This window comes from Tachysurus fulvidraco, chromosome 18 (assembly GCF_022655615.1).
Source record: "Tachysurus fulvidraco isolate hzauxx_2018 chromosome 18, HZAU_PFXX_2.0, whole genome shotgun sequence".
In the NCBI taxonomy this organism is placed as follows: Eukaryota; Metazoa; Chordata; class Actinopteri; order Siluriformes; family Bagridae; genus Tachysurus; species Tachysurus fulvidraco.
Window position 1 is genome coordinate 18,754,844 of NC_062535.1, and position 18,995 is coordinate 18,773,838.

At 37.8% G+C, this 18,995-nt stretch overlaps 2 protein-coding genes and 1 long non-coding RNA gene across 8 annotated transcripts in view; 1 reads left to right on the forward strand and 2 right to left on the reverse strand.

The window, feature by feature from the left end:
* Positions 1-18,995, forward strand: part of LOC113643843 (CMRF35-like molecule 8) — an 85,148-nt gene that overhangs the window by 46,922 nt on the left and 19,231 nt on the right. The window lies entirely within an intron of this gene.
* LOC113646534 (CMRF35-like molecule 3) overlaps positions 1-18,995 on the reverse strand; it is a 254,033-nt gene that overhangs the window by 10,609 nt on the left and 224,429 nt on the right. The gene's annotated exons all lie outside the window — the stretch shown is intronic.
* On the reverse strand, positions 4,885-8,912 carry LOC125139456. Of its 2 annotated transcripts, none has more exons than XR_007138506.1 (4): positions 8,732-8,912; positions 6,520-6,606; positions 6,074-6,105; positions 4,885-5,988 (listed from the first exon to the last, which is right to left on the reverse strand). It is a non-coding gene; the product is annotated as an uncharacterized LOC125139456 (long non-coding RNA). The 2 variants fall into 2 exon arrangements; XR_007138507.1 differs by having other exon boundaries at positions 8,648-8,912.

Genomic DNA, 18,995 nt, shown 5'->3' on the forward strand with positions numbered 1-18,995 from the left:
TGAGTGTGTGTGTGTGTGTGTGTGTGTGTGTGTGTGTGTGTGTGAGTGTGTGAGAGACAGAGAGTGAGTGAGTGTGTGTGTGTGTGTGTGTGTGTGTGTGTGTGTGTGTGTGTGTGTGTGTGTGTGTGTGTGTGTGTGAGAGAGAGAGAGAGAGAGAGAGAGAGAGAGAGAGAGAGAGAGAGAGAGAGAGAGAGTCTGTCTGTGTGTGTGTTTTGGTGTGTGTGTGAATTGGTGTGTGTGTGTCGGTGAATGTCTGTGTGTGTGTGTGTGTGTGTGTGTGTGTGTGTGTGTGTGTGTGTGTGTGAGTGAGTAAAAGACATTAGAATAAATAATACTAAAGTGTTAGTTTCCTCTCTGTATGGAGATGTTTGGGACACACTGCACATAATCTGCCTCAATAACAATATTTAATAATCAGTGAAATAATGTGTGAGATTTATTTATTCTCTGTGTAACACTCACCTGTTTTAACCTGCAGGACAATCTCTCTGTAAATATCAGGTGATAATTTCCGATCTATCGCACACCAGTAAGTGTTTCCATCCTCAGGTCTCAGATCAGTGATGGTGACGGTGAAGACTCGGGCTGTTTTGTTATCATACAGAGAAAATCTGGGGTCTTTAGCAGGAGATCCAGATTGAACCGGAATGTCTTTATTCCCCCCATAGGGACATTCACCTCTGCAGAGATACTTGTTGTAATCTTCATATCCAGATTCATAGGGACATTTAATCTGAACTGATCTTCCTCTGTATCCAGTTACTGTAGTTACATCATCAGTACCAGCTGGAGAATAATATACAGTGGAATGAAATATGATCCAGGAAGATGGTGCATCAGTGTAAGAGAAGAGGAAGGTACACAAGAGATACGTGTGTGTTAGAATATCATATACACGTATTATTACATGTATAATACACGTGTTATAAACACCAAACTCTCATCCTAATAATCTATATCAAACATGTCAGACATCTGATATCTGCTTTACTTGATAAAGATATTAAAGCCACATTTTGTGTTGATTAACAGGAAGAAGAGAGATGAGGTTGCAGGTCGACCGCTCTGATAAAACATCAGCCCTGATCTTTAAACATGTGACATGTAGTTAAGGACTAGTGTTAGAACAACTCTTCAGTTTTACACTGTAAATAAACAGAGATCATGTTCACTTGTGTCGTGGTCACGTGGTCACTTAAACATGTACTTTTCTTCATGTACTAAGTGAAGTGAAGCTCCTCTGTGTGCTTTTGAAGCTAAACACAAAGTCTCAGCAGCCCTGAACTTCACTACATTAAACACAGGAGCCCATGAATACAAGGTCTGTGCTAAATGTCCAATTCTTTAATGTTACACTTACAATGAAGATTAATGTGAAGTGCTTTTACTTACCTGGAATCAGGAAGAAGGTGAAGATGAGGAGGATCTTCATTCTAAATCCAGACTCAGAAAATAATAAATAATAAAATATTAGTTATACGACACTCCAGCACTGTCCTTGTCTCTGTGACTGATCGTCTTTAGGTGTGGCGTTAGTAGAAAGCAACATCATGTCCACTTCCACTTTTGAGCTGCTGACAGAAAACCACTCAGCAAGTCTGTGTGAAGTGTTGAGTGTCGTTGTTACAACATCTGCTGTCAATGTAACAGAAACAAAAGAACAGAAAACATGTTTCTGATACTAAACTAATGACCAGTGGAGTTGTGTACTGCAACGTAACTGTGATGTCACGTCTTTGTTTTTCCTCTCAGTCTGTAGAGAGTTTGAGTATATAATAGTTTGTAAAATGTACCAGTCTGAAACTAGATGTGCTCCAGGGATTTCTACATTAGAGCAAAGCCTTGACCTTCAATAATCACTGCATCCTTGTTGAAGATTAAAGCCCATAATGGCTTGTGATGGTCATAAAGTGAAGACCTTGACATTATGTGAACCGAAGGAACAGACAGTAATATTTTTGTTTGATTCCTGAGATCTTCTGCAATACAATGACATCATTATGTGGATTAAAACTCTGCTCAAGTACAAGAACGTCAGAAATCTTGTTCTTTGTAGTGCAGTCGAGGCCTTCTGTCACTTCTATCAGACTACATAAGAGTGAAGCTGTTCTTGTGAGCTGTATGTCAAACACTTTACATCATTAATTAGCATATTAGTAGATGTACTAACCACCACTCAACATACTCATACACCACATGGGTGATGTGTCACTTCCTGTGTAGTGATTATAAAACACTTCCCTGATATCTGTAATCAAACACTTCCAGAAAACCTCCTTACTGCTAAATATATACTCAAAAGTTAAGTCTCTCATGTCCAACCGCTGAGCAAAAAGTAATGTCAGCAGAAGTGGATGTGGTTAACAAGTGTTGCTGTTGTTTTGGTATTAGTCACTTCTTCTGAAATAGTGCAAATACTCAGACAAGGAAAGAGAGAAAACAAAATATTTTTATCTAATCACATTAAATAAAATCTAAAAACATGCTGAAAATATTATTAAATATTTTATTAATATAAATATTCAGCTTCATGACAGAATGATATCCTCTACTATAAAGTGCTCTTTGTAACAGAATTGTCACCATTTCCTTCTTCTTTATGCTACAACTGTGGGTTTACATTGTCAGTTACATTCAGAGCACGTCTATTAAAAAGCTGCTTTTATTTAAAAACTGAGAAAGGAAAGCGCTTAGCTTGTGACGCTAACATGCCCAGCACATCCTGTATGTAATCATGCTAGCGGGTTCAAGTCATGCATCTTTGCTGACATTTACTTCATTAACTGGTGATGTTTTTGTATTGTGTACTTGTGTATTTAATACCACAGCTGAATTACTGCTGAAAAAAAATGGATCACAACACAATGGTTCTCTAAAAGCCTATAAAAACTAGAACAATTCTCAGATGTTATTAAAGAGATCAGGGTGTGTTAGCATGAGGATAAACACAGTTCATGTTCTGTGTACAGAGTCGTCTTAACACCTCAGTCTATATGTGTGAACACATGAACTCTGTACTTCATCAACACCCAGTAGGACAATGTGTCAAACTGTTTAACTGTAAAACAAGAGCTAAACCACACCCTTATTATAATATGGATAATATAATATGTTTTCCTGTGCTCCTTTACATTAACTGGAAAAGAAATATTCAGTAGTGAATTCCATTATTTTTATATTTTCTCATGTTACAGTTTTTTTGGATTGCTTAAGCACGATTTTCAAAACAGGGCCCGTGTTTTCAAAACACTACACACAATTAGCAAAACCACACACACAATTAGCAAAACACTACAGATCCCTTGCATAATTAAACACTCTTGTAAAAACTATACACTTCTGTTTAAAAACCCATATGAGGATGGGTTCCCCCTTGAGTCCGGTTCCTCTCAAGGTTTCTTCCTTTACCAATTTAAGGGAGTTTTTCCTTGCCACTGCTGCCTGAGTCACCTCAGACTTGCTCATAGGGGAATAAATACATACACACTGTGAACTATATACATCTAATAATAATCTAGAATTTTTATTCTGTTAATTCTTATTTCTTTTATTATTCGTTATTTCCTTTATCATTAATTATGTTTACCTTCTGCTCTATGTTTATGTTCTGTAAAGCTGCTTTGAGACAATGTCTATTGTAAAAAGCGCTATACAAATAAACTTGAATTGAATTGAATTGAATTGAATTAAAAACCACACTTTGTTACCATATGAAACACACACGTTTCACATTACTATACTCTGTTTGCACGAGTTACACTCTGCTGTGATAAACCTACAACACTTTTAGCACTTCTACTTCCCTATGATTAGAGTAGGCTACCATCAATAAAGTACAAATATAATGTAAATTCACCAAACACTACACAAGACCAATGTTGCAGACTGAAGAAACTCACTTATTTGTCAACACGCCCAAAATGTTGACATGTACTGTAAGTTTATGGTAAAAAAATACAAAAAAAAAACTAGACATTGTCTCTTCGCCTAGCTGGATCTGGCCAGAGAATTTCATCAACATCGCAGGCAAAGTTGTCATTAGCAAGACACCTTGGAAAGAAACGTCGTGAATGACGAATCCATCCTTGCATTGCTGCAACCTCCATCTGGTCACAGGCCTCCTCCATGGCTTGGATGAGGGGTACCTCAGCCTGGAGACGGAGATCATATACCTTCCACCACCATGCCGAGAAAAACTATAGGGTTGAGGAATGGAGAGTATGGTGGAAGATATAGGACAGTGAAATGTGGATGTTGCTGAAACCAGTTCTGAACCAGAGCAGAGTGGTGGAAAGACACATTGTCCCAGACAACAATGTATTGCATATGATCGATTTGATTTGCTGCTGTTATCTTGTGCAATTGGTCCAAGAATGTAAGTATGAGTGCTGTGTTGTAAGGTCCCGTATGGACATGGCGGTGGAGGACCCCATTCTGTGTCATGTCTGCACACAGTGTTATAATACCCCCATGTTGCCCTGGGACATTGACTATAGCCCTGTGGCCAATGATGATTCTTCCCCTCCTTCGTGTTCTCGTCAGGTTGAACCCAGCCTCATCTAGGTAAATGAACTCATGCTGGATCTCCTCTCCATCCATTCATAAAACTCTCTGAAGAAAAGTGTCATGCAAAATTGTGTATAAGCCCCATATGGGCCCTTACAACACAGAGTATAGTAATGTGAAAAATGTGTGTTTCATATGGTAACAAAGTGTGGTTTTTAAACAGAAGTGTATAGTTTTTACAAGAGTGTTTAATTATGATCTGTAGTGTTTTGCTAATTGTGTGTGGTTGTGCTAATTGTGTGTAGTGTTTTGAAAACACGGGCCCTGTTTTGAAAATCGTGCTAAGCAATCCAAAAAAACTGTAATTTTCCTTTTATTTTCATAATTTTGCATTGTTTTAACACACTAAACAATGCAATAAATGGAGATGGCTCTATACTGTACCACCTCTCCAAAAAGCCCAGAGAAGGTCTAGAACATATGTCATGTCCAGAACATATGCAGCAGAGCTGAGGGAGACTGCTGTCATCTATCATGTGGGATCTGTCAGCTTTAATCTTAAAAAGTCTGATGTTAGGCCAAATTGTATTACAGCATGTCTAAGGCAATTGCTTGATTAATAAAGTCCCTGAATTATTTTGTCACAGTTGTCCTTTGAATATGGTTTGTCTACACCTGTCTCTGTATTATTTTTAAGTAGATCTAAAGATGTTGAATCATATTTGTTAAGTGCATCATAGGTCCTGCTTAGAGCCTGTTTGTGGATTTACAATAAAGTAGTTGGAGGGCAATATGAGAAATAATTAAAATTTAATACTACAAAGTTCCAAAGTTGCAAATACAGATTAAATCTGATTTGAAAACTTACTTTACCAACTGTTTAAAGGATGCAAAAGACAACATTAGGTTGTTGTTTTGCTAGGAAGAAATTGTGAAACAAGCTTCCAAGTCCAAAATGCGACCTATGGAGTTGCTGGAGAGGGAGAGAGAAAGAGGATTCCTGTCTCATACTCCACCAATTGTGAGCGCCATGATGAGCCATGGCCTGAGCCACGGGAATCAAGTGCCAGGCTTAAAAATAAAGCCAGACATGAGCTGAATATCTTTATAGAGCAACTCTCGTTATTCACATGACCAGCTACCTTGAGACTTCCATTAGCAAACATACAATGCAAATAGTGTGTGATTTGTCCTTCATAAAAAAACATTTGAAATGATCCAAAGCACAAAAGAGTATTTCACAAAAAAAGATACAAAAACTTGTGGAAAGAAACAAACAATGGGGTTACATTAATCAGTTTGACAGCTCAAACCAGTCCACTTGGCTAGCAAACAGAAGTATCCAGAATCTTAATGTTTATTGATATAGGACAGATTCTGGTAGACTGAATCTGATTGGCTGGTGGTTGGGTCTAAACCCTTGTCATTTTCTTTTGTTTGAACAGGATGCAAATTTTGATAATTTTCATAATCTTCATTTGTCTGAAATGGAAAATAAAAATTATTAAAATGTTTGTAAGTAAATTGTTTGTGAAAGTAACATCTGAAACAAATCACTGGCCTGTACCTCTCTGGAAGATTGTGTCACTGTTCCAGAGCCTGAAGAGAGAAGAGATTGCTTTAAATCACATTCTCTAAAGACAATGAACAAAATCACAATCCATTCATTTCACATCCATAGTGTGGAGTAACTACTGTATATTTCCATGTGTTAATGAATATCTTATCTACACTTAGCATCTTTGAAGAATTGCTGTACTAATTTATATAATTTGTCTGACTTTTGATCAGTTGTTTTGTGGGTGCAGTGATATGCATGCTAGACGAACGATTGCACATTACACCATCTTTCACATATTTTTCATACTTTCTCATGTAAATAGGCATGAGAAAGTTAATTCATGTGACTTTGGCTGCATTGGTTGTTTCTGCACTTGTTTGAAAAGAAAACACATTAACACTTTAACATGTTGTGTGAATATAAATTAAAATGTGCTTGTTTGTTTACAGTACCTTTGGTCTTTTTTTTCCACCATATCACTCCAGCTGATAAAAGGCCAATGAGAAGCAGCACTAGAGCAACAGGCACGACAGTCGTGACTAGGGGGAAACACACACAATGTGTCACAATATTTTTTGATCTTGTTGATCTTGACAAAAGCATTGTTTTCTTATTATACAGTTGATAGGAAAATTGGTGATCTTATAGAGTTGTAGCTTTGTAATTCTCTCAGCTGATAGATCAGGAGTAGTTTCAATCTCCTTTAAGGTGTGAATTGTGGGCAGAGCTTACTCATTACAAATTAATGTTCTCCCTTCAATTTCGGTTTGTAAGTATCACTAAAACCTCATTGTAAATAAATGTCTAAAACTGTTTTGATCTATTTTACCAAACCTTATTTTAAATCTCACTTTTGGTTGACTGCAGATATGTGTTTCAAACCCATCTCTGTAGTCACCTTTACCCTCATATGCGCTCTTGTTTACAGAGCAGAAGTCACATTTCCAGTACTGACAATAGGAAGACCATCAAAAACCTCAATTTGATCAAGACTGCATAGAATTGCATGAAAGATGGCCTGAATAACCTCGGTGGGAGTACTGTGAGCATCATCATCAAGCTGCTGATGTTTTTACTAGATTTTTGACATATTACATCATTCCACAACCCACCATGAAGATGATTGAACAAATTGTCAGCATCCGGATTTTATTTTGCAGCACTGAACTGAAGTTTGAAAGAAAATCTATGATAAAACTCTCCTGTTTGAAACCTATTAATTCAGTTGTACCTTTTGCAGTGTTGTATAAAGTAGAAAGCGATACTTGAGTAAAAGTACAAGTATCATACTAGAAAAAGACTTTGGTAGAAGTGAAAGTTACCTTTTTGAATATTACTCAAGTAAAAGTCTTAAAGTATCTGATATTTAATGTACATATAATATATATGTATATTTAATTTGAAGTAAAAGTAAAAAGTAGAAAAGAGATTTCCGGTAGGTATAAGAGGCACTTCATCTTGTATATGCGCTCTTGTATCTTTAGAATCTTTCATTCCAATGTACAGAAACATTTCTTGCAAATACGGCCACGGGTGTATAATGTTATCTTCTTCACCCTGTTCACCAATATCGTTGGGGTGGTCGTCTATAACAGGGGCGGCCAACCCGCGGCTCCCGAGCTGCATGTTGCTCTTTGCCCAGTTTCATGCGGCTCTTACGTTCATATCAAAGTTTGTATTTGTGTCTTTTTATTGTGCATAATCGCTTCGCTTGAGTTCAAGTTTCCCATTAGGAGCAAGATCATTTGAGTAAACAATCTGTGTCATGTTTGCTCTCAAAATGGCAGGGAAAAAAAATGTGGATTCTGGTCTCTGACTGGTTGGCCACCCTTGGTCTACGATAATGGGAGGTCCTCCAGTAGGTGCTTCCATGGCAGGCACTTATTTCCAGGGAGTTCAGAACAGTGTAACAGATATTGCGTTATCGGGTAGGCATGGTCTATTATCTAATTTAACCCTAACTCTAACCCTAACCATAACCGTAGTTTTTGGTTGTTTATTTGTTTTCTAAAATAAATCTACCTGTATGACTGTTTTGTCCTTTGTAGTATGCTCTTTTTTTTGAAAGAATGCATTTTTCCAAGACCCCCGGAAACACGCCCACTTTACGTCGTGGTAACGAAACCCCTGGAATTTAGTGAATGCTGTGCTTTTTTCCATGGCATTTTCAGTTGTGCTTCTGCCTCTTTGGGAAACATTACACTGAAATAGAGCGTAAGGAGCGTAATGAAATCTAGGAGCAGTGATTCACCAAACCTCCCTTATTGCAGTCACACACATTTCTTCTGATTTTATTTTGTAGTAACGAGTAACAAAGATGCTTAGTGGAAATATAGCGGAGTAAAAGTATACATTTTATCTAGGAAATGTAGTGGAGTAAAAGTGAAAGTTGACAAATTTAAATATCGAAGTAATGTACAGATATGTGAAATTTCTACTTAAGTACAGTAATGAAGTATTTGTACTCCGTTACATTACAACACTGCTTTTAGGTACCCAAAACTTTAAATATTCACAAAAACAGAAAAAAACTCTAAAATGTTGAACACCACAGAATAATTCTATTATATATATACTTACAAATTTGCAGTACAATATGAAACAAAATAGGTGTAATGATGGGTCGTAATGCAGGGGATCCATATGCAAGCTTTATTAACTCACTTGTAAACAACAGGCAAAGATCAACACCGGCAAACACAACAATGTAGAGAATGCAGAAATCGTAATCGAAGAACAGGCAGTAGGTCAGGGCAGGCAACAAACAAACGACAGACAGGGAAAACAGAGCAAAGTAACAAACCGGGTAAACACGGGACAGAGAACACTCAGACTGACAGCTGGGGCAAATCGAGACTTTGCACTGAGGTCAAGTTCAAGTGCAGCTATATAGGAAGTGGGTGATTGGCAGCAGGTGGTGGTGTAATCAGTCCTGGTGAGAGGATTATGGGAGATGCAGTCCGGAAACTCAATTCAATTCAATTCAAGTTTATTTGTATAGATATGAGAGCAACTAGTGACACGATCTCACCTAAGGCTTTACAGAGCTTTACAAGTACAGGACAGGAAGAGTTAGACAAACTTATTACTACAGCTAAATCAACAACATGTTCACTAGCCAAACTAAACTACTGAAAGAAGTGTTACATAAAGCTGGTGAGCCTCTTCTTAATATCATTAACTCCACGTTATCTTTAGGTTACGTCCTGAAGTCTTTTAAGTTGGCAGTTATTAGGCCACTCATCAAAAAACCTAATTTAGATCCTAATGAACTATCAAATTACAGACCTATCTCACACCTTCCGTTTATGTCTAAAATACTTGAAAAGGTTGTGTCTGTCCAACTGAGCTCCTTCTTACAGGAGAGCAACATCCTTGAAGAGTTTCAGTCAGGTTTCAGGCCCCATCAAAGCACAGAAACTGCACTTGTTAAAGTTACAAATGAATTGTTCTTAGCTTCGGACCAAGACTGTATGTCACTATTAGTTCTACTTGACCTTAGTGCTGCATTCGACACTATAGACCACAACATTCTTCTAGATCGCTTAAAAATTAAACAGATATTCATGGACAGGCTTTAAGTTGATTTAGATCCTACCTGTCAGACTGATACCATTTTGTAGAATTAAATGGTGAATCCTCCAGTCTACTACCAGTTAATCATGGGGTCCCTCAAGGATCAGTTCTAGGACCTCTGCTTTTCTCGATATACATGCTTCCATTAGGGAATATTATTAGAAGACATGGGATTAGTTTCCATTGTTATGCTGACGACACACAGTTATATATCTCATCAAAACCAGATGAAATAGCCACAGTGTCCAAATTAACTCAATGCCTTAGAGAGATAAAAGACTGGATGAGCTGCAATTTTCTGTTGTTAAACTCTGATAAGACAGAAATACTACTCATAGGTCCAAAAACCAGTGCACAGAAACTCTCACAACTTAACTTCCATTTAGAGGGATGTACTGTTACTAGTAGCTCGACAGTGAAAGACCTCGGTGTTATATTAGACTGCAACTTGTCTTTTAAAAATCATATCGCTCATACTACCAAAACAGCATTTTTCCACCTTAGAAATATTGCCAAGCTGAGAAACATCCTGTCTGTATCTGATGCTGAGAAGCTAGTTCATTCATTCATGACCTCTAGACTGGACTATTAATAAATAGGTTACAGTTAGTCCAAAATGCAGCTGCCAGAGTTCTCACTAGGACAAGAAAGTATGACCATATAGCCCCAATTTTATCATCTCTACACTGGCTACCTTTTAAGTTTAGAATTGATTACAAACTGCTTATACTTACATACAAGGCTCTTAATGGTTTAGCTCCCATGTATCTAACTAGTCTTCTAACATGTTACAATCCTTCACGCTCTCTGAGATCACAAAACTCAGGACTTCTGCTAGTTCCCAGAATATCTAAGTCTACTAAAGGTGGTAGAGCGTTTTCTTATCTAGCTCCCAAACTTTGGAATAGTCTTCCTGATAGTGTTCGGGACTCAGACACACTTTCCCAGTTTAAATGTAGATTAAAAACTCATCTCTTTAGTCAGGCGTACACATAATACATCCCATAATATCATGCACCAGTACATCAGACCTGCACATTTTTATGAACAGCAGATATGTTAATCCCTCTCCACTGCTTCTCTCTTTTTACCCATCCCGAGGCATCCAGACATTGTACCAGCTCCCAACGTCCTCTGTGGGACGAAGCCTTTGGACGTCCACTGAGCCGAGGCCGACTCTAAGAATCCTGAGACATCTTCAGTTAGACTCTGTGATACTAAGGATATCTGAAGTCCATGATCCTTACACCAATACAACATTTGTTTGACTGTATATTACAATCACACCCCCAGAGTCACCCATATGAGGATGGGTTCCCCCTTGAGTCCGGTTCCTCTCAAGGTTTCTTCCTTTACCAATTTAAGGAGTTTTTCCTTGCCACTGCTGCCTGAGTCACCTCAGACTTGCTCATAAATACATACACATTGTGAACTATTTATATCTAATAATAATCTAGAATTTTTATTCTGTCAATTCTTTTACTTTTATTATTCGTTATTTCCTTTATCATTAATTATGTTTACCTTCTGCTCTATGTTTATGTTCTGTAAAGCTGCTTTGAGACAATGTCTATTGTAAAAAGCGCTATACAAATAAACTTGAATTGAATTGAATTGAAAGTATAGTGCTTTTTACAATGGGCTTTGTCTCAAAGCAGCTTTACAGAACATTAACATCGAACAGAAGTTAAACATAAGGAGAAAAAAGAACTAATATTGTTAAAAATTAAGATGTATATAGTTCACAGTGTGTATGTATGTATGTATGTATGTATGTATGTATGTATGTATGTATGTATGTATGTATGTATGTATGTATTTATTTATCCCCAATGAGCAAGTCTGAGGTGACTCAGGCAGCAGTGGCAAGGAAAATCTCCCTTAAATTGGTAAGGAAGAAACCTTGAGAGGAACAGGACTCAAAGGGGAACCCATCCTCATATGGGTGGAACTGGGGGTGAGATTACAAATATACAGTCAAACAAGTGTTGAATTGGTGTACACCCCCCTGCAAGCGGCTCCCGAAGCGAGGATGTGTGCGACTCCGTGGTCTTCCACGAGGTCGAGGGGCCAGTCTGTGCGGATGGTCTCGGTGGAACTTGGCGGTGAGTGACGGGTCGAGGACGTCTCTCGCCCTTACCCAGGAGCGTTCCTCTGGGCTGTACCCCTCCCAATCGACCAGATATTCGAGATGACCTCTCTGGCGTCTGGAGTCAAGTAAGGTGCAGACCTGGTAAGCTTCCTCGCCGTCGACCAGCAGCGGTGGCGGACCTGATGGATCAGTAGGCCCCTCCCGGTCCCCTCTCGGACCGCCAGTGGGTTTCAGCAGCGAGGCATGGAAAGTGGGAGAGATGTGGTAGGTCAGGGGCAACGCCAAGAGTCACTTATGTCCACCGCTCTAGCTCGTGGCGTAACTTTTAGTCTGTTTTGGAGGCCGGAATAGGGGTAATCCGGTTTTCAATCAGTGCCTGGCACACTGGGTAGTGGAGGCCATTATTCAGGCCTATGAGGTGTGCGGTCTTTCCTCACCTCTCGGCATCAGGGCTCACTCCATTCAGGGTATCGCATTGTCCAGTGCCTTGGCCAGGGGTGTCCCCCTTGAAGACATTTGTGCTGCGGCAGGATTGTCCTCTCCGCACACCTTTATCAGATTCTATGACCTGGACTTGGACCCCACTCCAGGGTCCCAGGTACTGCAGGGCCTTCTCTCTCATGGCCTCTGGTGCAGTCATCGACCGGTGCATGGCGGCGTGGGTATTGCCGTTCCCATAGAGTCAGCACAGACGCAGCGTCGAGTTCCCTCAAAAGGGAACTACACCAGGTTACATCTCTGTAACCACGCTGGCCAAGCCCCAGGCGTCTGTTCGCACTTCCTTCAGACAAATAGAAGCTGGAGCAGTGTGATGTAGACGCCCTTGTATGGACTAACTGGCTGTTACTTTGTTTCCAGTTACCTTCAGTTACCTGGGAGGTAAGAGGCTCTTAGCAGCATGGCTAAGCGGTTTTGCTGTGGGTATACAATAGGTTAATGCCACACGTACACTTTATTGTAGTGCTTCACAAAGGAACAAAAAGGGTCAAAACAAGCTCTGTTGCGACAGACTGTCTATCCTCAGGTACGTGAGTTTGTTTTATCCATCTTACGTGGGATGCTAGTTAAATGTCAGGCTGTGTAGTGTTAATTGTTTTGTATTCCCCCTGTCAGCGTTCTTTAGTTACCCGATGTCCATTTGTATCCGGTTTATTACCGAACCAGTACTGTATCTTTGATTTGGTATGGCGGATGGCTGTATTTCTCCGGTATGCAATAGCATTTTATCTAAGGGTTTTTGAGGTTTTATATTTTTTAAATTGCACTTATTTACTGTGCGTGAGATGCCTGAGATCCCCCGTGACCCAAGGTAGTTCGGATAAGTGGTAGAAAATGAGTAAGAGTGAGTGAGAGTACTGTGCATGATATTTTCTATTAGGTTCCCGAAGTCAGAGTGTGGTAATGATTTATTTATTTTTTTTGTGTATTTCATTTACAGTTTTTCTCAATCGATTTGGTACATTTCTCCAAACTCAGGTAACAGCTCTCAAAACAATTAGTTTACTTAACAATTAGTAACTTAACAAGTAGTTGTCCTAAACAGATAGTAAATTCTCTTTCATTTCATACAAATCACAAGTCAAAAGCATAATTTTCTCAAAACACTGTGCACAAAAATTCCTAATTTTATCACAGCAGTTCATACAGCCAACTATATCTTTAATATATCAGTAAAAACATCTGTAACTTTTTCATTGTTCTTCACAAAGATCACAAGCATTTTTGTACCATTTTAAAAACACAACAAACAATACTCTGTGAATTGTAAAATAGCTAGTTTCACACCTTGTGTCTTCAATTAATGCCAAATTGTTATCTGATGAGTTAGTATTCCACTCAACACAGAAAAAGCCAATTTCCTAATTGTTCATACAGCTGTCTTACGTAATTACAACAACTACAAAGGGGAAGAGAAGAAGAACAAAGAAGACAAATGAGGAGATACAGTAAGAAAAAAAAAAGAAGTATGAGCAGTGGAAACAGAAGAGGTTTAAGAGTGAGAGGTTGTGGCCAGGGTAGAGGGTGAAGAGGAAGAGGAAGAGGAGATTGAGAAAAAAGGAGATAGAGAAAGAAAAAGAAGAGCTAAAGATGTAGGAGGAAGAGCGAGAAGAGCTGAGGATGTAGGAAGAGGAGAAGAGTTTGAAGAGATTGGAGGGCAATGGTATAGTGGTATAGGCACAAGCATGTCAAGGATGGATACAGCATTCAAGGCATTTTCCCCCACGATGCATGACTCGTGAAAAATTTTCTGTGATGCTGATGAAATTCTCTGGCCAGATGTAATTGAGAGGCATGATCAATAAAATAATTGATTCAATGAATGCAGTACATTTTATCACTTTATTTTTTATTTACCTATGTGAGTCATTCTACGAAACGGGTGCCATTTCCACCTTGCAATTGTCGACATTTTCATTAAGAACAAACTTTTTGTTTTGTTTTTTACTTACAAATTTAAATATGTTAATCCTCCAAAAAACATATTTTCACACCTCAGGCACAAAATCCTTATTAATATTATCAATTTTATTCTGGCAAGGGAGTCTATTTTTTATCACCCCATCGCGGACAATATGTATGCCATAAGATTAGTAAAACAAGAAAAATATATTTTTAAAATCTAATGTTTTTTTATGAATGTGACATTTCAATAGACTTAAAAAATACAAATAAAGTTACATTTATTTGATTAGTCCACACAACAAGAACATCATTCAATATTAATTTATGTAAAATTTATTTTCTTTTACATACATTTTTAACAAAATGGCCCTGTGATGGGGTGGTAACTGATGTCACAGAGTGTTTCACTGTGAGAGGCTGGTATGGACAAAGTGTGTATCTCTATGGTATGCTTATTTTAAACTTTATAAAACTGGGGAGGGGAAACATTAACACTGGAAATTTAATGGAAAACTTTGGTCATGCTCTGAAAAAAGAGCATCATTACAGTGACATGGAGAGTCGCATCCACACATCCCTTTGGATCTCCATGTGGCGGGATGTCACAGGCTGTGGTGCTTGAATGATTTCGAGCACATTATCGAAGAGATACCACAGCAAGTCATCTTTTGGAGGCCAGAAGAACCCGTTGATACCTACACGGTGCATACATTTTACCAGGGCATGCGTTTCGTCTGTCTCCATGATGATCTCAGGATAAAGGTCATTGTCATATTTAAGCATGCACCACTTCCCAATGAGATCTCCACTTTCCCAAGCAATTGCTTCTGTTGGCACCATTTGGGCTGTCATGTTAAAAGTAAAATGATTTGTTGTGAAGCATTGACATCTTAGCTGATTTTGCATGGAGCACATGCAACTTATTTCCCAGTAAAGGTGTGGATGTGACCACTTGATAGGTTTTCAATGTGGATGGCACTGGTGGAATCTTGCCTGGCATCTTTTCCATTGCCTGCTCAACAGCTTTAGATGATACACTCTAAAAAATAAAACGCTGGCTCAACTTAAAAAAAATTAAGGTAACAATTTGCATGCATCTTTTTAAGTAGCTTCAACTCAGTCATTATTAAGTAGATATCATGTACCTTTTATAGTTAGACTAACCCAATTTGTTTAGTACAACCAACATGATTTGACTTAATCTCTAAGAGCTTAATTAAGTTGAAACAACTTAATTTTAATTTCAAAGTTTTGGTGATATTAAGTGGTCAAATTACATAATTTAAGCTATTCTAACTTCTTTATTTTGATTCCACTCTACTTAGATATGTCCATGCAAATTGTTACCTTAATTTTTGAGTACAAGTAACTTATTTCACTTCAGTCAGGAGAAATAACACAGCAATTCCAGTTTTATGATGAAACTGGTTTATTATAAAACCAATGTCAACTTATGTACAAGAAGAGTGCTTTGACAAAACAATGCTTTGACAAAAGATAATTATCCAGGACTAAAGTATTTTTTTCAAGTAAAGTCAAGTAAAAAAGTAAGTATTTTTCTGGTAGGTACATATCAGAATAAAATAAAATAACAATAAATCACAGGGAACGTGGAAAATGAATTCCTACAACAGACACAATTGCCAGATTATTGGGTCCACCTAGCTGAAACTAAAAGTTTTCTTCCTTTTGTTTTATTTTTTGCAAAGTATTAAATTTTACCTTCATCACATTGTAATGTGTCTGTCTGTGTTTTCCCCTTGTTTCTGTCTGCCGTCTCTCCCTGGTATTAATTGTTTTGCTCCGCCCACTCATTGCTCACCATGGACACTAATCACATTCCATCTCTTCCCAGGTGTCTTGTCTTTGTCTCTAATCGTCTCTGCTTTGTTATTGGCTCCTGTCCACTATATCTACTTTGTCTGTTCACTTCCCGGTTGTTGGTCGTTGCGTGTTTGTGTTTGTATCTGGTCTGTGCCGTTCCTGTTCAGTGTCCCGATCTGTTTTGCCTGCCTTCTGTTTGTTTGTGTTTTGTTTATTAAATCCTTAAAACTGCACTTGGATCCTCAATCGCCTCTGTTTCACCGTGTCACACCGTGACACACATAAACTACAGCCGCCATAAAGTCTCAAACAAATACAACACTGTAACCTTCATGTAAAAAATTGTCAAAATTACAGCTTCTGTATGTGTATGCACAACAAAACTTTTACATGTAACATTTCAGGAATACAACAGTTTATTGTTTAAAGACATTACCTTTGGCCTAGCTTTCAGACCATCCAGCTCAAGAATTATTTTCTGAAACACCTCAAAAGTATTTTTTAGTTCCTTTGGGTAGCTGAGGTTGAGGCATATATCAGCCCTAGCAGGGCACAGGCTCTGGATGCATCCAGGTCTTGCAGGACTTCCGTTCCCTCAATAATAATACTGGCGTTGGCTGGGTCAAAATTTGTGGCACCTCATCATCCTAAGTAGATCAAAATCAATGTCAGTGTTTTAAGTCAAGGAAAGGAACAGGACATTAGACACATGAGTTAAATCTTAGGAGTTAAAACTTACTACACATGAAAAATTGCAAACTTAAAGAAATGTGTCAGCTGCCTAACCATCAAACATAATGCTGCAGATTGTATATGAAAGAAAAATAAAAACTCAAATGTTGTAATGGCAAATTTACAAAAAGCTCAAGGTTTACAAGGTTACAAGATGGATCAACTGTGAAAACGTCACAGCAGATAAAGATGGCATGCACACACATTGTCATGTTAGGTATTGTGCTTAAATTAACTTGCTTATTAGTTAACTATTTAACTTGTTACAGATGTATGTATGTATGTAAGTATATATGTATGTATGTATGTATGTATATGTATGTATACATACTGTATATATGTGTGTGTGTGTGTGTGTGTGTGTGTGTGTAAGTATGTATGTATATATTTATTTATGTATAAATAAAGTGTATATTTGTGTGTGTGTGTATTTATGTATTTTTGTTTGTATTCAGGTATGTATATGCATGTATGCATATATATATATGTGTGTGTGTGTGTGTGTGTGTGTGTGTGTAAGTCTTAATCAACCCAGTGTAAACTTTAAATTCGGACGACACTAAACATGTTCGATATCAATTAACATCATTTAGCTGCCACTGTAAAACAAAACATAATGCCTATTTTGAACACACTAGCTAGCTAAATGTCTATTAACTTTAGAATCGATGAATTAGCTTAGCTCAAACTGTCTTTTCAGTTTAGTGTGTGACAACAACGATTTACTTAAGTAAAGTTTGCCGCATTCATTTTGTTTCATATTTAGGTTTATATGTATTTTGTCCACCGTGGAGGAAAGAGCTGATTTTGAGGAAAACGCGGTTGTAGCCGCCTCACTACATTACTACGAGAGAAAAGAGGTGTAGCGTTTAGCGGAGTTATTGACTCGGCAAAATCGAATCTGTGAATCTGCGGACAACTTTACTTAAGTCAACGATTTTTTGTGCATACTGCTGAGATTAAAACAAAGCAAAAATATTAACTTACCTATATAGCCTCGATTCTCCTGTTTCTCCGGCTCCTAGTCCTTCTCTGGCAGAAAAACACGTCCGGGCAAATTCCACCTTTACTCAACTTTTTAAAAGATGCTCACTAGATATACAAGTTTCACTAACTTAATATTTTTCTGTTGTTACGAGAAGGTAAAAGTCTGTGTTCAAAATCGATATATAATTAAGTTAAGACAGTATTCATTATTTTAATTTTGAAAGACTTATTAAAATGAGTTATCAACTCACCAATACAAGTACATATTACAAACTTAATTATTTTATGCTGAAAATATTGTTTATTTTAAGTTTTACAAACTAACCCCATGAATCATTTTTTAGAGTGTACATAAAACTTAACAGTTGTAGATGTTTCAGTTAGGGCCTTATATAGCACATGGGCATCGGGTATGTCACGCCCGTTGGTCACCAGCTTGTCCGCTGTTCTTTCAAGTGAATGAATGAGTGGGTGGATGAGTGAGTGACATAGTGAATGATTGACATAGTGAGTGAGTGACATAGTGAGTGAGAGAGAGAGTGAGTGAAAGAGTGATTGAGTGACATAGTGATTGTGTGACAGTGAGGTAATGAATAAGCAAAACAGGGTTAACAGATACAAAATATGAACCTATATCAGAATCCCTTGATTTCACACATATTCACATTCAAATGGGAAGCAGAACCACCCGTCAAATTCCTTACCACCACGTCACAAAAAAACATGTGACGAGGAGGTATGAGACTGGGTGGTACATATCATCCCAAAATGCCCGCAGGTCTCCCTTGTGGTCTAGTTCCTCACCTAGCATAGTGCATTTCATCTGAAATCTAATTTTATTTGCATTAATAATGTTAAAAATACATAAAAATCTGTTTTCCCTCTCTATCTTGCGTGACAGGCTGGTTGGTTTGAGCTTGACGGAAGCTGCCTAACATGAAAAATCAACAAATAAAGAATGTAGAGGAATGTCAGTACTTGCCTTTTTTTGTTCATGGCTCCAATGATGTCAAGGCTCCAATGATGTCACCTCCGCTTTGTGATGTCATTTAATGCAACAGTAGATTATTTATTGATAAAAGTTATTGATAAAAGTTAGTGTGATGGGGTGGTAAATCAAATTGAAGTACGCACACAAATCATAAAATATTTACAAAAAGTAAAATATTTATATATTATTTATATATAAATAAACATTTCCATATTCAGAATAGAATGTTCCAGGGGTCGTATATTTTTGACAAAAATGTAACTTTTAAAAACTATATTAAAATATAAGATGGTTTACTTTTTACCTGTTGTGCTGTTGTCAAT